This window comes from Empidonax traillii, unplaced genomic scaffold (genome assembly GCF_003031625.1).
Source record: "Empidonax traillii isolate 1590-97213 ecotype Southwest subspecies unplaced genomic scaffold, ASM303162v1 scaffold378:size984864, whole genome shotgun sequence".
Lineage (NCBI taxonomy): Eukaryota > Metazoa > Chordata > Aves > Passeriformes > Tyrannidae > Empidonax > Empidonax traillii.
Genome location: NW_020955571.1, coordinates 842,252 through 862,555, shown reverse-complemented (window position 1 = coordinate 862,555; position 20,304 = coordinate 842,252). Strand labels below are relative to the sequence as shown.

General features: G+C 40.0%; 1 protein-coding gene and 1 long non-coding RNA gene across 2 annotated transcripts in view; one reads left to right on the top strand and one right to left on the bottom strand.

The window, feature by feature from the left end:
* LOC114062042 overlaps positions 1 to 5,203 on the bottom strand; it is an 11,883-nt gene extending 6,680 nt beyond the window's left edge. Inside the window, exons 1-2 of the long non-coding RNA XR_003572292.1 lie at positions 5,193 to 5,203; positions 1,184 to 1,188 (exon numbers count right to left, since the gene is read on the bottom strand). This is a non-coding gene — a long non-coding RNA (uncharacterized LOC114062042). The remainder of the gene's footprint in view (positions 1 to 1,183; positions 1,189 to 5,192) is intronic.
* Positions 1 to 20,304, top strand: part of PAG1 (phosphoprotein membrane anchor with glycosphingolipid microdomains 1) — a 103,212-nt gene that overhangs the window by 18,552 nt on the left and 64,356 nt on the right. The window lies entirely within an intron of this gene.

Sequence of the window (20,304 nt, the reverse complement as noted above, 5' to 3'; positions counted from 1 at the left end):
CATCAGCAGCATTACTTCTGCAACTTCTTCAATAAAGAAGTAAATCTCACTGTGATTTTTCCTGGGCTCTGCACACCAGTTCTGTCTATTAAATTGCACAAAGAGAACACAGCATAATGGAGTGCTTGTGTACCTACAAGTTACCTATGGCAGACCCCTGAGCCACTGGCATGTTTAAAGAAGTCAGTTTAAACAAAATCCATAGCTCATGTAAATTGGTGTCACATCCTTAACAGGGACAGAATGTTACCATTCCATATTTTGAAAGAACTATCCTGTAATCATAGTCCATTTTATGACTCTGTTGCTTTGTGCTATTGGTGCCAGCACAGATGAGAAAGGAGATAGAGCAAAAAATATATGGTCTAGTCCAGTTGTCCCTGAAGCAAATGTTTTACTGTGTGTGCATACCTGCACTCCGTTATGGACCTGGCTCTGGAGGGGAATGTGCTTTAGTGAAACAGACTTTTCTGCATAGTTCTGCCAGAAGATGGTCTCTTCTGACCTTCTGCTTCTGACTTAGACCTGTTTCTTTCTACTTGTGTGTTGCTTGTCTTCTCCTAAGCCTTATTCTTTCATGTTTTTGTCACACAGCTCCAGTAAGTGTGTTTCACTCTGCAGCCACTCTTTCTATCTTCACAATTTGTATATTTTTGCTTTTTGCTCCAAAGGACTTACATGACTTGCCCATCATTCACTTGACACCCTATTGTTGCCGGTCTCCCATCCAGTCTCTCTCTCAGGTCTCTTCTGCTGCCTCCTTAGCTATGTGTCCTGTCTCTGCCAAGCCAATGCCAGTCTACCCTTGTACCGGCTACATGTTGGATAGGTCTCAGCTCACTCTGTTCTCAGTCAAATAATTCCTGATTTCACTGTCCTTTTTCACCCATTTTTTTCTCCTCAGGTTTTGCCTAGATTGACTGACTCACTCTCTTTTGTCATGCTTTCCTCCCAGACTCCCCAGCCTATTCTTACCACTCGTCTTCCCACATCCAGTTTTCCCTATTTTTCCTTACTTTTCTTCCATTTCCTTACTCTTGTTTCTGTTCTCACAGGAGTACGCCTTTCTCTTTTCAGAAGGCAGTAAAAAGCATCTCTCTGACATAAAGCTTTTTCCTAGGTCATGTGGAGTTCTGTCTTCAAAGAGCAGAAATATTTGAGCTTCTCAAAGAAAAAGGATGACAAGACCTTTTAACTCTGGTAGTGAAAAGTGCTTTTCTTAGGCTTCATTTTCAGAAACATATGCATTGTTTTAGTGCAGATTCCCAAAATTACATTTAGAATGAGGCTGCATTTTTAACAGTTGAAAATTATCTGGAAAGGGGAAAGTGTCAAACAGCTGTAGCAGGCAGCACACTGCCAGCACCACCTCCTCCTTCACATCAGGAAATGCCAATTTGACTTTAAATGCCTTCAAAGGTCTTTTTCACAACATGTTGGCAAATATGTAGTCTTGGAAAGATTTACTATGATGCTGCAAGTTTTACAAGGCTCCCAGAAGAGTCAGTTGTCCAAGAAGGAGGTGATGCATGAGCAGTGAACTGCTGCCTGCCTTGCTGGTTTTTAAGAGTTAGTTGAGGAGTTTGAATTGTTTGTGAGTCCCTTGATGGCAGGACTGCATGTGCATTTGTATATCTCCTAATCATCCTTCCTCCAAGACTGGTTCTGTATCTGTAAATTGAAAAACAAAAGACCCCTCACAAATTACAGGAGCCTATATCACCGCAGTCTTACTATTTTATAGAAGGGCCAGATGGGGATGATGATATCTGGAGAAGGGCTGGTGATACCACAGAAAGTTCACAGCTCTTGAAGGAGATTTTTGAATTTTTAATGGATAAGCTTGGAGAGCAGTTCCACCGGCCTTATATTGTTCAAGGTCTGTCTATCATGTACTTTTTCTGAGGTAGTAGAATGAAGACATGATCCCCAGGGAGTTAATAATAATTCTTTCATGCTTGGAAAGAAAAGTGAAAGGAAAAATGAGCTACATAAGATTTGCCTGTGACATTTAAAGTCCAAATCGGAGTTGGTCTGAGTAATTTATCTTTGGGTATTTGCAGGAGGGAGAGTAGGAGAATATGAATGAGGGCATCTTAGTTATGTTTGAGCTTTCTGATAGATGAAGAGAATTTTTGGTGGCTCCATCTGGTTGGAAGGTCTATCTGTGTGATCTCTTCTCTGGCAGATGGAAGATAACACTAGGAGGAGTACTTTAATTATCAAAGCATAGGAATTACTCCAGTGCAGTATCATCCTGAGACACAGCTTTCTTTCAGAGTGATGGGTGATTTTAGGGATGTTAGAGAAAGCTGATTTCCCCCAGATATTCTCTGGCAGTATTAACCTTGTCCATATTGTGTATCTGTTGTTGTCGAGGAAAGAAACGAAAATACAAAGTATCCTTACAGAGAAGATAGCAAGTACAAAGGGACTGAAGGAGGAGGATATGTTTATCGATTTGATTAATATTTCTTTCACAGTCTGCTTAGATTCTTTGAGTTCCTACAAACTACTTTTTGAAACATGTAAAAGATAATTAGACTGACATAAATTGAAAACTTCCTGCATGGAGAGGTTCTTTCTCAAAGCACGTAGCAATTTTCATTTCCCACAACTGAAATACTTGGTTCTTTCTGTTATTTTACTGTTTGGATGCCAGCTGTACAGTGGAATGTGCTAATGATACACAGCAGACCATGAGGTTAACAAGTCATGTCTGTGAGACCATATTTGCCTCAGCCACCATTCCCTTTGCTCTGGAGGAGGTTAGGAGAAAGCCATTTGAGGTAGTCCTTTCATAAATGTAGACTATGCATTTCCCAACTTATCCATGCTTATCAACGCTCATCAGGGTAGACAGTTTGCGTCACATCTCCATCCAAATTCATAAAGATGTGTAGAGATATCGTTGATAGAAAATACTCAGGTAGTTGTCTCACTGTCCATCCATATGGATCACTGTATATGAACTGGCCCCTTTTACCCCATAACTAGTGGAGCCTCATCTGTGACATTAATTTATGTTTGTACAAGTAGTCTGTGCTTTGTTCCTTCAAAACCTGGAGAAGATTAGGAACAGTCATGTTTTGAGCAGGTTTTCTGAAGTGATGTGAAGAATTTCTGTGGAGCCTCCCTGTATAATTCACAGGTACATCTTGCTATCCACCCAGTTACTACCTGTATTACTACTACTTGCTCCATCCCATTTTTTAACATGAAGTTCTTAATCATAGCTCATGTCATATCTTCAGGAAATGCCATTGCTGTAATCCCACTGCTGGTCTTTTGCTGTGTTTCAGTGCTCACCAGCACCAAACAGTGACAGAGGGGACACCTTACACAGCTAAGGTTCCAAATGTCAAACTTCAAGATCCTATTACAAAGAAATTAAGACAGCAGATGGGTTACTCTACAAGCTTTAATTAAGATGAAAATGTTTATTGCTTCTTAAATATTTTTTCTGATTTATTTTAATATTTATAAAACTTCTTTAAGTAACTTCTGTAAATTTACTTTTCTAATAATACCTAACATGGATGTGTGTAACTGGCATGTGATTGATAAATTTAATGAAGTTTCAGTCTTGAATGTAATTCCTTTGGTATGCTTTCTAATTTTTTTCTCTTTGCTATTCATGTTGGCTGCCTGAGACAGTTCCTGATTTTTTCTGGCGTAACATTCATTTTTATTTCATAGTTGATAGCATTATTATTTTATCAAATAACCTGATAAATTGGTACAGCAAGACTGCAGCAGCAGTCAAAGCACTGATGCTTTCTGAAGGCGCACTTTACCTCTGCTCTATAATCGCTGCCCATTTCATTATTTGCAAGTTGATTACAGCTGCGTTTCTCAGGGGCTATGAAATATTCAGCAGCCCAGACTAGCCTGGGGAGAACTGCAGTCTTTGCAGCCAAACACCTGCCCTCAAAGGCAAAGAAGAACCAAAAAGTTCTTCTGTGTTTAAAAGTGATGGGGAAATTCGTTATTTTCTTTAGCTTCCCACAATACTGACTACAGGACATGCTAATTAGAAATTGCAGACTTTACTTTTGCATGTCATTGCATGGGAGGAAGAATAAATATACAACTACTTAATTTCTGCCATACTTGCCTGGCCTCAGCAAAGAAGGAAAAGTCTAATTGTTTGCCTGTGTGTGTCACTGTGAGACAGTTGACATTTGGGGTGGAGTTGGAAAAAACCCACTCTGTTAAGGGCAAAAATGAACACTGCTTAGTTATATTTTCACACTGTGTCTCTGGAGGGCTACCCAGCAATGATTGACTGAAATGTGCAATATTTTACCAAGTAGGAAACAGATAAGATTTTTATAAACAGGAAATTCCATCATTAAAGTAAAGAAACAATTGCTTTGACCTTGACACTGAGCGAGTAAGACCAGCATTGTGATAATTGAGAATGTAGCTAAGCAACAGTTCTCCAGGAGCATACACTGCTTTATTTTTAGTGGAGTATGCCAGTAAGGGGAGGGGACACATGGGTATGAATGAGCAAAACAACTGGTTAATGCTTACCTAAAATTCAAAAAAAAAAAAAATTGTGCAAAAAGTTTGAGTTGTAATATGTACTTATCCCGATTTTAATTTGGGTTTACATCAAAGGAAAGTAATTGAATCAGTAATCCTTCTGTGGTCTAAACAGTCAGGTAGTTTGACAGTATCTCTGATTTCTTGAGTTGCTTTAGAAACTGAAAATAATGGTATAGAAGAAAGGGCATATTCCTTCAGAAATAATCTATTTTATACCTATTTCTGCTTACTTTGGTGGTAATTAAGTTTCCTAATCTTATAGGTTAGCACTTTAGAGCCTAATTTATTTATTGCTCTAACTTTGGTTTAAACCAGTCTTGCAATACTGCACTGAGGTACGTCCCTACAAAGTCAACCCTCTAAATCTGAAATAAACATCCAAGGTACAGAAGGCACTTTCTTTTAGCTAAGTCAATTTACAAACCAAGTTAGTTAATTTTTCATGGAGGCAATGGGAAAAAAAAAAAAAAAGCCATCTAAGAAGTTAGTCATTTTTATTATGTAGGCGTTGCAGGGCAAATTGCCACCACATGGCCACTCTGTTATCCTGTAAATAAAAGTATGTATTGCAAGGCTGGTGGTAAGGGAAAATTTGCACCCTCTTTACCTCTCTCTATTCCTAGTAAATCTCTCATCACTGACCTGGATGTTCCCTCTTTAGACAAGTAAACCAATACAATTACTACGTAACAGTGAGTTTCTACTCATCAAATCCAAGCAGTTACAGAAATCTCTCTAAAGATACTGTCAAATGGATGAGTATAAACCACCCCAGCTTTACATATAGGACATTTTAATTCTTATTTGGTCTATGAAATCCTTATTACTGGCAACATTGCTTAGGTGAGACAATAAAAATATCCTAATTCTCAGCCTAACTTCTTTATTGGATCTTTGAAAGCCAAAAGATAGTTTACAGACAAAAATAATAAAAAGGAGTTTAAAGACTGTATTAGTTCCTCCTGGGTATTTTAAAAATGGGAAGAACACCTTTTCCCAAAGTATTTTTCTCTGGATATGATTTTAAATTTGATGAACCAGAGAATAATATATATTGTCATATTCTTATTGTGTGGCATAGTTGAATTCAAAATTGTGAATTTTTTTTTTTTTGCCTAGAAGGAAGGTTTGTCAGTACTGTATCTCACTTGAACATCAAGCCCTACAGAGACTCCAAGATAACTGTTTATGCAACTGCTTTCTGTTTCCTGTGCTGGTCAGCTTGGCTTTAGTTTGGTTTTCTGAAGACCTCTGTAATTTATGAAAGTGCCACTGCTAAGCAATTAAACTGGGTAGCAACAATGTTACAAATAGATTTTACAGAAGCTGTTGTTTACAACTTTGTGATCCAAGATGAGCTGTGTGCGAGTGTGCATGAATAAAATAAAGCTGTCGTACATCTTGAAAATGCAGTTGTTGTTTTTGCGTCTTAAAAAGGCAGCACTACCAGTCCCAGCTGAATGGTAAAATCAGCTGAATATGGGTTTGTATACGGTCATTCAGGAAGTCTTTCCTTACCCCTCAGCATCCCAGTCTTCTAGCTGATTGTCTTCTGAAACTCTGTGAGAGGCGTCATGTGTCCTGCAGCACTGGCACAGGCTTTCCTGCCCCAGGTGATGGTAGATTTGGCCAGTGTATATGTTTTGGTCAGGCAAAGCGATGACCAACCACCTCATTGGAAATCACCATCTTAGCTGGCTTTGGCAGGTTCCTAAAAGCTGTTTCTGCTGTTGCAGTTGTGGTAGATGCTGCAGATCTGTACATCAATTTGCTCATTTCAAAGCCTCTTTTACAAGCATATAGCTAATGAGGTCACATGGGTATATACAGAAATGAAACAAAATAGACTGCTGGGGGTTCATACTTCATTTTCAAGTTACAAAAAGCTATCCCACTGCAGTGGGTGCAGAAAGGTTGCATTGGTTAGGAAATTAGCGTGGGCGTGCAGTCTGCAGAGCATAGCTGGTACTTCGGTGTGGAGATCAACAAGATCCAGACTTCAGGATGTAGACTGGTGTTGCTTATTTCATTTACTGGAGGTCTGGTGAGATTTGAGTAACATCAAATATATATTGGGTTGCTACTTCAATAATGAACAATTCCCAACACTTGGCAGAGGGTGAATTTTCAAACACTGCAGTTATCTTTTATTCCAAGTGTCCCAGCCCTTGCTAGGTGGCTTTTACTAACATGTGATGATACGGTACCAAACTGGACCTGACTTGGTTTTATGTAACACACACACAATTTGTGCCCGAGTTGAGAAATATTACTAAGATTTCAAGTCCTTTTCTTAGGACAGTGGTAGCATTGAAACTTTATGGGGAATCGGTTCTTGGCTTCTGCATACTAAGCAGGTGGTCTTTATTATGGCATATTGGTAACAATACAAACAAAACACTTTCAGGGTAACCCCACTCTGCTAACTGACCTGGTGCATGTTCATAGCTTTTCCTAAAGGAAATTTGGTTTACTTAGACAAGCTTAATTTTTTTAACCTCAGACAGGTTTAACTTTTCCTTTGCAAAATGGAGAGGACATCTCTGCTAACATACTTGGTTACCTCAACTTGTCTGACCAGATGCTTCCTGAGCTACAGCAACTGGTTTTATAAGTTTCTGCAGATTTACTCTTTCTCTCAGTCTCTATTTTATTACCTGTATTGTAGTACAGAGATGCTTCAGTCCTGGATTTTGAGCTCATGAGAAGGGCATAAATACAACAAACATATGGTGATTTTATTGGGATTCTAGAGTCTTGCAGAACTTTCAGAAATCTAGATGTACTTCTCTGATCCCATTTATAGAAACAGCTGTTTGGTCTTCTGTGAGGCTGGAAGGTGAGGACAGGATCCTTTCAACCAGCTGGTTGATGGTGAAATAGTATCAAACTTTAGCCTGGCAGGTTTTGGACTGTGTAAAAAACAACCAACCTTTCCATAGATTACTTGACCCATGAGGGTTTAGAGAGTGGCCAAAGGAAATGCCTTGAGATGGAGGCGGGGAAGGCAAGTGTGACCGATGATAAAGGAGGTTGCTGAATTGAGGACTTCATTTATCCAGTCAGGTTGTCAGTGTGTAACCACATCTCCAGGCACTGCACTCATAGATGTGTTTGGGTGTTTCACCGAGGGGTTCCTCCCTGAGGTTAGTAAGGCTCTCAGCATTACAGTCAAGAGGTTACAGCCAGTCAGTTTGAGGAAGCATAATTACTCATTTAAATAGTGTAGAAAGGATGAGAAAGTGCAAGTCGAGTGGTCATTGCTCAAGTGTCTAAGGTCAAGTGGGTCCTGTCCCCTGGGGACTGGCAGAAATGCCTGTTGTGCAGTCATTTTGTTAGAAGCAGTGGATTGGTGTCTAACACAGATTTGCTCTTGTAGGGGTGGTTAGGAGTGAAGAGCAGGGCTGAGGTCTCTCGGGTGGGTCTCTATAGCAGAACAGCTGAAGTGTTTGTAGGTCCCTCCCCTGCAACTTATGTCTTTCAAGAACACGCAGGACTGGTTTGTTTCACACGTGTGGTGGCTGCGGCTGGACATCACCCTGGTCTGCCTGTGTTCCCGGTGTCTCTGCTCTGGCTTGTCTGGCTTGGTGTTGGCACGGCAGGGGCAACGAGGGCTGTGGCTGAAGGAAAATGTGTGAGCTGAGTGCCAGTCAGAGAGGGTTTGCTGGCACCTGAGCACTCATGAAGATGGAGGGAGCATTGTCAGGGACCTGGCTGTGCCCCTTGGCAGGAAGGCAGCAAGAAGGGATAAAGGGGCACTTCTCTCGTGTGACTTTGGGGCACAGGACACATGGTTTGGTGTGTATAATTTGCAGCTTGTCTGTGTTGGAAGTTACTCAGGAGTAGCACTTCTGCTTTCAGTTTCCATCCTGGCTGTTTCCCACTTAACACCTAGGGCCTGGGGTTTGTAAATACTCAGCATAAATAGAAATCCGTACTGGTTTCAGCCTGAGTCTTGTCTTTTTGCCTTTGTGGGTTTTGGAGGGTGTTTTGGCCTTTTTTATTTGTTAATGGGCTTTTCGCGATTGGGATTGCTGGAATTTTTTGGTTTTTTTCTGAAAATCCCTCTCACCTTGTCTTTATCATTTCACTTTCTTTGGGTTGGTAAAAGTGTTTTCTATCGGTTTTGATGCTAATGGGCTCCACCACGTTGGCTTGCGTGAGCCTCAAGACATGTCATGTCTCCGCCACCATCAGTAGCAGCTTCTGCACGTCTGCAGATTTCCTTCCCCGAGATGTCAGGTTTTCCCTCTGCTTTCTTTAGACTGCCCTTCCAGATGGCCAGCTCTCCTGCAGGAGTAAGCACCCCCAGGCAAGGGCACTCAGCTGCGGCCTCTCAATCTGAAAGGGTCATAAACACATGAAGTTTGTGCTTTTCATTATACTGAATGTATCAGGAGGAGCCGCCTTGTCAGCATGCTCCCATGGGGAGGATCTGCACTAAAAGGTCTGCATAACAGCAGGGGGGTGAAAAAAAAACCCTTTGAGAGCGATTTCGCTGGGCTGGATGTTGGTGACTTGGAACCAGGGATCTCAGGGGTCATCCATGGGTCTGACTACAGCGTGGTAGCTTGCCTTTCCCTCTTCGTTTTCTTCCCCTTTTGCTGATTGCCTGGGCGTGCTGCTGAGCCTGGGGTGCATGTGGCTTTCAGGGTTGCTAGTAGCACTGGCAGCTTGCCCCCTGTCCCAAAATAACCTGTCTGTCTCCTCGCAGTTTTCCAGCATGAGGTCTATGTTTTCAAGGAACATGGTGGGAATGCGTTATTTTTGAAGAAGAGAGGATCAGTGAGACTTCAGCCCCACTGCCCTTCCATGAACAGGGAAGGGAGGTGATGTGCTGTCATCAGGGGCCAAGTGCTGCTGCCTGGCACAGCCTGAACTTTCCTGGTGGTGAAGGACATGTGGAAGGAAGGAGGTGTAGGAGACGAGCTTGTGCAAATGCACCTTTGATAAGGTGTGGTAAAGCAAGTGAGCAGCGATTGCTATGATGGTGCTTGCTGTATGGTATGTTTAACATAACCAGCCCTTCTCAGACATAAGGCAAAGGAATTTAAGAGCTGCCTCGTGACAGGAGTTAGGCTTGTTTATTTGGACCAGTCCTGTAGAAGTGGAGCGATTCAAACATTCCTGCGATGGGTTTGCATCTGTGGGTGGTGGGTGTCTGAACACAGGAACCAAGAACTGTGCCTGCTGCAAAAATAGGTTTATGTTGCAGGAAAGACTAGGATGATTATAGAGCTGCATGAATGATTAATTTACCCTGCTTTTGTTTCACTTTTGATCCCAGGCCCTCTGCAAAAAAAAAAAAAAAAAAAAAAAAAAGAGGCAATTTTGGAAGATGTTTTTAAAATAAAAAATGTCATTTCTAATAACAGCTTTACTATGCAGATGTGCACCAGCACTACTCCAAGAGGAACAGAGTAAAAAATCACTTACTACCATTTTTCTGTAACATGAATATTTGAAATTTGTAGAGAAATAATCACCAAATACTTTGCAATCGGAATTATTCATATTTTAGGAGGATAATATTATTAATCTTAAAATAGGAGACACAGTGACATAGTGGTAGTGCTTTTTCAATAGCCCTCTTTTAAGCTCAGTGTAGAAATAATTTGTTTTGTTATTAAAATTACTCCACTTATTTGAGACAGACTTCAGCTGAACAACTGCCTAATATGTGCTAGACACATATTGATTTTTTTGTCTTAGCCCAACGTTTCCCCTGGGCATCATATTATTTATTCATAAAGCAGAAATGATGTCTGACAGGCAGTTAGAGGGGTGTAGAGCTGTGGTCCAGAAACAATGTAAAAAGCTTTGCAAGGACCCCAAGAAATCAATGTGCTGATGCTAAAGAACAGCCTTTTAATTCTGAGCACACATTCTCGCAATCATTCAGTGTGGAACAGGAAATTTAAATAACAAATAGTTACTATTAAAACTGCTGGCCTAAATTTTCATTCATCTTTATTCCAAGTCCCCGAGCCAAGGTGGAAGTAGGCACTGAAGGCAACTAGCCTCTTAGCCATAACACCATCTTGCTGCTCTAGCCCTGATTTGCACATTTGTATGTAGATTTCTGTTGGAAGTAAGATATTTCTATCAATAAAGATTTAGTACCCAAACGTTGTTCAGAGAGCCCAGATATTCCCAAAATGTGCGTGATTCATCAGCACTCTAATTGAGTGTTAGACTGATGTCTGTACAGCAGATTAAAATAATAAATAGCTGGTATTTTTAGAATGTGAATTGAAATATTTTGATAAGCTAGTCATTGTGATAGACCTGTTCGAAAAAAAGTCAGGCAAAATGAGATTTGTTCTGGTTTTTGTTCATTCAAAATTAGATCACAGCATACTAGCAAGCAGTATTTGCTGGGGGAACATATATTTTATTTCCAACAAAGCTTTTTCTACTAAAAAGGTAAATCAAACTCACAGGTAATCTTTGGAAAATTTTCATCTGCCCTTATACTTCTCTCAGCAAGATAAATAACTATTGAAGTATTATATCTGAAATGAGATGGACAGTCAAACATCTGGTCCAGTCAGGCCACTATGGAATTTGTTTCTTGTTCTTTAAAATGCAGATAATGCAGTCAGAAAATAGCATGCCATCATGTAATTAAATATTTCATCTTAATGTATAAGCACAAGGGACCTGAACTAAATTTGTTCTGGCATTTCTTGACTTTCTAGGACTTGACTTTGAACCTGAATGTTCTTTGATATATATGGGGTGGGGAATTTCAAAGTTTGCTTTGCATATTTTGAGTGGGGAGGGGAAGTGTAAGAAACTAATTCATTTCTACTCTATAGACCTGAAAATTATTGTCTTTCTCTTGGTTAATAAGAAGGTTGTGTTATTTACAGTGAAACCAAGGCACACATTAACCTCATGAAGCTAAATTCACACGTATTCCTTAAACTGGTCTGCAGAGCACCTTACAGTTGTTTTCCCTGGGGAAGGCTTTGACTTCTTCAATCGTGAAACATCACGATAAATGCGATTTTAAATCACTCAACTAGGACAGCGTAATCTGCGTCTATCCAGAATAAGTAGGAGTGCCTGAAATGTGCAGATGTTTGTATTTTTTTTTCCCCAGGAAATGGTAGGGCTTTGAAAAGAAGAGAAAACTGCAATACCTCACTGGTATGTTCTAGGAAATCAGATTTATGAACTTTCACGTTTAGTGTTCTGACATATGATGGCATTGGGAAAGCATTGCAGTGTGTTTCATATGCCTGTCTTTCATGGATTTGAAAATGTAATTTCATTTTGAAGAAAGTGTAGTAAAAATAACATTTTTCTGGGCTATTACACATGTTGTAGTGGACACATTTTTTATAGTTGCCATCTGATGAAAACATGAAGTCATAAAAATAGTTAATTTCCAAAAAAATGGATGCATTTGTATTTGTTCTTGCCAATACTTTTGAATGCTGCTATTGACTTGCAAGAGTTACCATGTATTTACTAGTAGGTTTCAAATAACAAATTTACTGCATAGCATTACAGATGACTGAACGTTACGTAGTGACTTTAAATGTCACTTTTCCAAACTATTAAACCACAGTTGTAATAATAATTCTTTTAATCTATTTAGATAGCTGGTAGCCAGTCAGTTAATGAGGTTTGTTCATCAAAAGCTCAACTGCATCTCTCTGCCTCTCTAAACTCTGTTTTCTTAATTTGCTTTTGTCATTACCATTGTCAGGAGCATAACTCTGCTTGTGAGAGCAGAAGAGTACCCACCCCCAGATAAAGCATTAAAACATGAATACACTCATTTTCTGCTTCGCCAGCCCCGAGTGCTCTTCAGGACACTCAGATGGAGGATGTATGCACCAGAGCTGGTCACCCAAGGCTCTCTTCTAGTTAGTGGAGGGAAGTGGCTACTTTTAGGACATGGTTTATTTAACTTATTTTGGAGGCTTATTTTATTTTAAAGTAAATTGCACCTTATAAAAAGTTTAAAAGATGCTGTAGCGTGAAGGGAGTGTAAGTACCTAGTTGTGGGGTGGAATTCAGTTTCAGGCTGACACGTGCATGTTGAGTTCCTTTCTGAGCAGCTGGGTGTTCACATGAGCACATCATCTCCCTTTGAGCCAGTGTGGATGTCAGCCCTGTGGAGCCTGGAAAACATTCCTTGAGCCAGGTGCTGCTTGGTGGAATCACTCACAACAGATGAAAGACTGGGCTGGATGGTACACAGTATTCATGTTATCAGGATGCTGGGACTCAGTGTGTTTTTCCAGCCTATAGTGATTTATGCCAGTGATACATAGCAAGCCAGTATGTTAACGACTGGCTTTCCATTAGATGGTGATTCTTACTAATTTTTAGAGCATAGTGAGGAGCACTAAGCAAAATAAAGATAGACCATATTTTTAACAGGCATTTTGTTGTTAAGTTTTGTGTGAAAGCAGTACAGCACATCTCAGAGAGTTTTCTTAATTTTGTGATGTTGTTGTGTTCCTAAAATTAATTTCTTCTGATGCTTTGCTGGAACCTTTGATGAAAAGTTGTTGATTTGGAAACCACTTTTAAAAAGGTGTTGTATGGGAAGGTGATGTCTATTGCCTTTTTTTATTTTTTACCTTTCTGTTCTCTAGAGAATAATTTACCTAATGCCAACATATCTTTGGTAAAACACGTAGCCTTACCAAACAAAGAGATATTTTCAGAGCCTTAGTAAGAGGAGGGCAGATACTAGTCCATCTCATGGGTCAGTTGGATAATATGCTGCACTGATGTTGAGACTATCATCTGCTGACAGGCAAATGTGTTTTAAGACCAAAGTTTGCTACTGAGCTCAAATTGACCCCTTAGCTGCTGCTCTTTTAACTTGGTAAATGGGTGAACTAAGGAGGTGACAGAAAAAATACTACCTTAACTATTTTCTAACAGAATTAAATAGCAAGTACATATGTAAATCAATTTATAAAAAACCAAATTAGCTATGGAACACAGAAGTTCCCAACTGTTGCATATAGATATTTTAGGAGTCACTAGAAGATAGTAACTCACTATAACAACCAACATAGTTAATGATGCCCTGGTCTTAAAAAGTAAACTGTGAGAGTTGTTGAGTAAGGTGTGCCTCTTCCTCCAGAGATCTCTGTGACTGAGAGGTGTTTGGGAACCAGCCCTAGAGGTGCCTGTGGCCATGAAGCAGTGCCCCCCTTAGTCCACTGCCAAGCATGTCCCCACATACAGCTTGTGTACCTTTTACCTTGTTCAAACCTGCTGTTAAAAGAAATTTGTTTTCTTGTGAGCATTTCTGTCTTATAATAATGATAGCAAGAAGCAGTCTCATTTCATATCCAAAGGCCTGCTGGCCCATCCGTCCACACAGCCCTCCAGTTCACCTGCAATATCAACTTTGTCACTGCCCTGCTGTGTATTCAAAACAGCATCTGTGGGCTTTATTCATTGCTACGTTGAAGTTAAGGATGAGCTGTGGGCAGACATCAACACACTTAACCTCATTTTCTCCTTTTAAATCCCTTCTTAAAATCTCCTCTGCCATAATCCCTGAAAAAAAAAAAAAAAAGTAGGTTAGTCATGTGTTATAGCCACTACCGCTTGTGTTGACTGATGCTGTCTCTTTGTTTCCTCCTACTTCCTTGTCAACCATCCATATCCAGTTACTGGACAATTTTTTTATACTTAAATGTGACTTTCTGGGCAAGAATCATCTTTTTTATTCTCACTGAGCGCGACCTCCAGTGTGCTTCTGCCCTGGCCTGAGACTGCTAGATGAGGTCCCCAGCACAGGAAGGATACCGACCTGTTGGAGTGAGTCCAGAGGAAGGCTACCAAATTGATTAGAGGGATGAAGTACCTCTCTTATGAGGAAAGGCTGAGAGCATTGGAACTGTTCAGCCTGGAAAACAGAAGGCTTCAGGGTGACCTAATTGTGGCCTTCTGGTACCTCAAGGGAGCCTACAGGAAAGGTGGAGAGGGAGGTTTTACCAGGGCATGTAGTGACAGGACACGGGGGAATGGCTTCAAACTGAAAGAGAGTAGGTTTAGATTAGACATCACATGGCAAAGGTGAAAAATGATGGCATATGTCCTTAATAGGGAATGTTCTTAAAATATTTCTAATAATTTTGAAAAGTCTGAGCTGAAATACAGGTATCTTTTTTCTTAAGAAAAGAAGGGCTTGTGACATTCTTTAGTATTTCATATCAGATCTCCCAGAGCTTCCACTTGCAGGAATATGTTCAGCACTGCTGCAGGTTGGAAGCTTGGGAAATGGGATGTTTGAGTATGGTTGGGACGTTTCCTCAGTGTTTTCCCAAGCATCTGTAGGAGCTCTTTGCCAGAACCCGTGTTACGAGTTTAATCATAACACTTTCTTAGGTCTTCTGCTGTGGTGACTTTATGCCTTCCATATTATGAACGAAAGGCAACACAATCCTATGGACTGGCAATATTCAGAGAATCAGTAATAGAGGAGCCTTCACCTTCACCTCCATTCATGCACACCCACTGCAAGGCCATCAGCTTTCACCTGAGGGCCTGGTGTGTGCCTGGACTGTAATGACAGACTGAAGCAGGACCACAGGTGTCAGGAGTTGTGCTTTCAGGGCAGCGTGGGTTTTGACATATTCAGGCACGTGTGTGTGGCACAGCTGTGGGCTCCATGCCCTGCCACAGCACTTGGCTGAGCCAGGGTGGCTGCTCCTGTTGGGAGAGCTTCAGCCTGGAGAGATTTGGGTGGTTTTACGCTGGAATCACATGCAACATGTATGGAGGATTTTTACACCAGTACTATTGAAATATAAATATATATACACATTAACTTTTTTACATAAAATACCTTACAGCTGCTACTCATAAGTAGTTTTCTTAAAATTTAAGTTAAATTTCAGCATCTTTTTTTTATTTCGATAAGGGCTGTATTAATTGAAATAGCGTATTTAGCGATCAAATATTTATTGACTGACAGTAATCTTCCTGTAGATGGTATACCTCATAAAAACTCTCCAGTATGCTCTTAGAAGCATTTGCTTCCTTTTATTGAAATGTGGGGCCTACACACACTACATGCCAGTGTAGGGTAGGATAAAGTTTTAGCTACCATTTGGGATACGAATATCGTAATTGCCATTGAATCTACCTTTTAATGTCTCTCTTGGCATCGTACTGTTATTACACAGGGTTTGTTGGTATTCCCTTCCTAAAATCATGCTAAATCTCAATGTGTGGGGTTTTTTAATGTGTGTATGAACATAATGATTTTAAATGTCACTGTCTGTCACACTCTTGAAACAAGTATACCCAGGAGAAACTGATGTTCCTTTCCAGAGGTGTAAATCCTCTGTGATGTCTTTAGATGAGCCATTGCTTTCTCTCAGTAAATCGGGTACTGTTGGAAGTCCAGGTACTTGTGTCTTTGGCATGGCAAGTATCTCCACTGTGCATGACAGACAAGAGGAATGCATCCATGGTGAGTTGACTCATTTGATGATGATGGATTGAGGTTGATGGCATATGCTGCCGGAAAAGATAGTGAATAGGAGAACTGCGTAAGCATTATTTTCGTGTCTTCTGTATTTATGGGATGTTTGTCAGTATATGCACACGTAATGCATTTCTAATTGGGGTTTCAACAAATAGAGAGAGAGCTACACTACAATATTTTATACTGGTTGAAAGAGGTTTTTTGGTAAAAAGGTAAAATATTCAAAGCTTAGTCTCTAAAAGTAGGTGAAATAATACGTTTCTTGCTTATTGAGGAAGCTGTATAATGCATCAGAGAATGGAAATAAATTAAAACCACAAAATCAGAAGTATTAGGTCAATTTCAAATTGGGTCTTTTCCAAACTGAATTAAAATATATTTGAAAGGAAGATCTCTAAGATGCAACAAATTTCATTTATTTTTGTTTCTCCAGAGAGTCAGAACTGGACATCCATGTTCAGGGTTCAAGAGGAGTTCAGTACCTGTGGGATTCCAGCTGCAGGGGCTTGCTTCCCTGCAGACACTGTCAGCAAAGCTTGCCATCATGATAGCACTTTCTGTAGTGCAGACACTGGGCTACTCTGCCACGCTCAGAGTATCCATTCAGTTTAAGCAACCACTGAGTCACAGCAACTTGGGTCAGTAGTGAGTTGACCCCTCAATTATGTTCAGTACTGTGACTAAAGCCTGCTGTATTCTCTTCAAGCTGTTTTATACATGGTGTAACTGGCACTTGGGAATTTGGATTGACTGTTGTTAATCAGTTTAACCAGTCAAATATCCACATAATACTTACCTAGTTCTTCTAAATAAAGTATTGAGTCGTCTGTCTCTGCCTTCACATCACCAGGAATGGATGTGGGCTTGGGCTTTCAGCCTTGCCCTCTGAATGTTCCTATGTCTGCATATTAAGAGACAATATCTTGTCTGAAGCCATCAAAACCTTTTAACTTTTTAACGTTTTGGCCATCCACCGAACAAAGAAAGCTTCAGATATCCCACTGAATATAAACTTTCTTCACAGCTAACAATGAACTTTTTTCAGAGCTACTGAAACTGCAGTCTTCAACTTGCTTTGAGGTAACTGAAAAAAGAAAACAGGAAGAATCAGTCCTATCAATATGCCGTCTGTGTTTCTATTTACAGGCCTTGTAAGCACGCCTTTGCAAATAGTTGCCTTAAAGCTTTTAATGTTCTTGCACTGCAAGAAGCTAAGCAACATTTTCAGTGCTTATTCGCAGCATACACTCTTGGCATGTATTCCTGCAGTTCACATCAGGCAAAAATCCCCCTTGAATTCAGTGGGCTTTCTGCCCTGCACAGTCTCTCATTCCAACTGAATTAGCAGTAACAGACTTAACTATAAATTATTTTTTGCTCTGGGCGCATTCTCTAATAACTACCCTCCTCTAGTAAAGACTTCACTGTATTAGTGAGATACAAGAGCTTTTAATTCTTTGGACTCAGCAACTCTTATTTCAGGACTGATTCTGTTGGAAGAGGAGTTAGGTTTGTTTTTATGATAAGAATGATCACTTTTAAAAACAAACCTGAGGGTATAATTAGGATGTTGCCTTATGGAATTACTACCTTATAATATGTGAAATTTGAAGTTTTCCCCACTGAACAGCTTCTGTTTTAGAGACTGGGGTGGCCAGATCTAGGAGGGCTGTGTTCGGGTTTTTTTAAATGCTTTTATTTTCCAGGTATGCATTAGTATTGAGAAGAGGCTGATTCATGCTAGACTACGTTTTCAGTATGGATTTAATTCCACCCAAACTCAGGGTAATGAAACATGCTGCATGGCAGCTGGCACAACAGCATTTTTAATCAAATAATAGATTCCAGCTGGTGGGGAGTCAACTGAGTTCTGAAACAGACATGACTTAATGCAGATCTACCTTATTTCTTCAATAAAATGCATTACCTTTGCATATTAAACAAATGTAAGTGGAGGAGGGAAAGTGAAAGAAAGCAAGTTTGTAGGTTTCCAGAAACGAAAGTAATCATTATAACTTCATAAGGTGAGTTAAACGAGGGATAATACAGGGTTTTGTGATCAGAGTAATAAATTAACTTGAATTCTTCTCAAATACCATTAAATGATTTCTGGTTTGCAGATGTGCTTGTGATTGTATGGGTCGTTTTCTAGGCTTTGTCCTTGAATATTGCATTCTGTGCTCTTTAGCTAATCTGCTACTGTCATCGGGAGTCATCCTCAAGTTAGCGGTCAGTCTCTGCACCCTGCTTACGTGTCTAGGTTACAGTGCAGTGGTGTGAACAATTAACTCCAACAGCAGAGCAGGGGTCTTTCTGGTGTCACTAAACTGAACATTGTGTCAGACAGACCTTTTACAGTAAGGTCTTTTTCTCTGCTCTCCCTAAAAGTATAAAGATTTTGATAGGATTCAGATAATGAGGATCTTATCAATACGTAGAGCTGAAACACTGCAATTGTGCTGCAAAGCCAAATGTAATGGTATTGGAAAGGTCAGTGCATGTTGGAAAATGTCAACAGATGCTGCATTTTCAATGATTTTTCTTGTTAGCTTCTATCCCTCTATCTAAGCTCAGTGCTTAGCCAGGACAACCAACTCATTCTTCACTTGATGCTTACTGGGGCTTAGTTCATACTGTTGAGAGAAGTGGCAAATGTCACAAATACCCCATACATTGGCTAGGCTTTTTCTTGGAGTTTTTTCCATGTCTGAAAGCTGTCAGCCATGCATGCTGACTAATTGTCTTTCAGTTATTTCCCTCTTGGATGTTCTTCAGAGAACCGAGGTGAAGTTCAGCATCACCCCACCAAAATCATCAGTCTCAGTGGGAGCAGTTATCCCACTGTCCTGTCCACAGCTGAGAAGTGTGAACCTCTGAGGAGCTGATAACTCCCATCCCATTAGCTGGAGCTCCAGAGATCTGATATTTCACACAATCCAGCCTGAAAGTAAATAGAGTATGAAAAAGCATGTCTGATGTGAGGAGACCCTTTCTGAGCTGAGTGATCCCTGTTCCTTCTGAGTCTCTGTGAGGTCACTTGTTTCAGTCAGGAGCTGCTGCATGATAGCAAGATCAAAGCCTCTGGAAGCAATCAGACCTTCTCATGACATTTACTGAAAGTGTGCTATGAGGTAATTTTTCTCTTTAAAAAAAAAGTAAAGTAAACCATTTATTTTTATTTTATTTGTGTGGTCAGAACTTCATCCTCAGTAAAAGTCTTATGGAAGAAGAATACTATGGAATATTTTTATGTAGACAGCTGCAATTAACATAAATCTATTAATCCAGGCTAGCAAGAGAGTATTGATTGCAGTGCTTTTGCACTTCCTTCTGACAAGATGGAAAAGTGATGAGAGAAAAACAAAGCCAAATTGATCTCATAATTTTCAGGAGTTGTCTTGAAAATAAAAATAAATATTCACATAGTTTCAGTTTATTGCCTGTATTATTTCTGTGATGTTTCTGTAGTTACTGTCTGTTTCTGACAGTGTTACAGTATATTTTAGAGACCTTTTATGTTAGATTTGGTTTTGTCATGTCTGTTGCCTAATTCCTCATGTAGCTTATTGATGCCATAAAAAACACCCAAAACCATAAAAATATTTTTGAATGTGGAAAATGTACAGGAAAATAAAAAAGTAATCTGAGATATGGCAGATACTAATCAGAGTTTATAGGAAATACTTAAGCTTTTATATTAAATGTTATGAAAAGTTCATATTAAGTTTCTGTTGTGTACTGGTAGTTCAGGAGATGCACTGGAAGCCTGGTTGCCTGTGGCTGTGCCTGGTCAAAACAGCTAATTTATTTTGGTGCAAAATGTGAGATTTGAAACTTGCAGGAGTTTCTTTGGTTTGTTTTTTGGGGGGAGGAGGGGAGGGGTTTTTTGGGGGTTTTTTGGGTGTGGTTTGGGGTTTTTTGGGTGTTTTTTTTTTGTTTGTTTGTTTTGTTTTGTTTTTGGTGTTTTTTGTTTTGGTGGTGGTTGTGTTTTTTTTAATACAGAAGCGAAACTGAGCCTTTTGGAAACATTAATGAAACATTATGGAGAGAAATTCTTGCCAGAGCAGCCAAGTGTATTTTGGCCAGGCACTTTCCTGTAGCACCAAGAGCCAAGCCTCAGGTTTTGTCTGACACATCCTGGGCGACTGTTGTTTAATGCAGACAGTCAGCAGCTTTTGTCCAGGGACACGTATCTGCTCTCTCTATTCATCTGGAAATCTTAACACACATCTGGGGAATATTTCTAACCTCAGCTTTCTTAGGAAGTGACA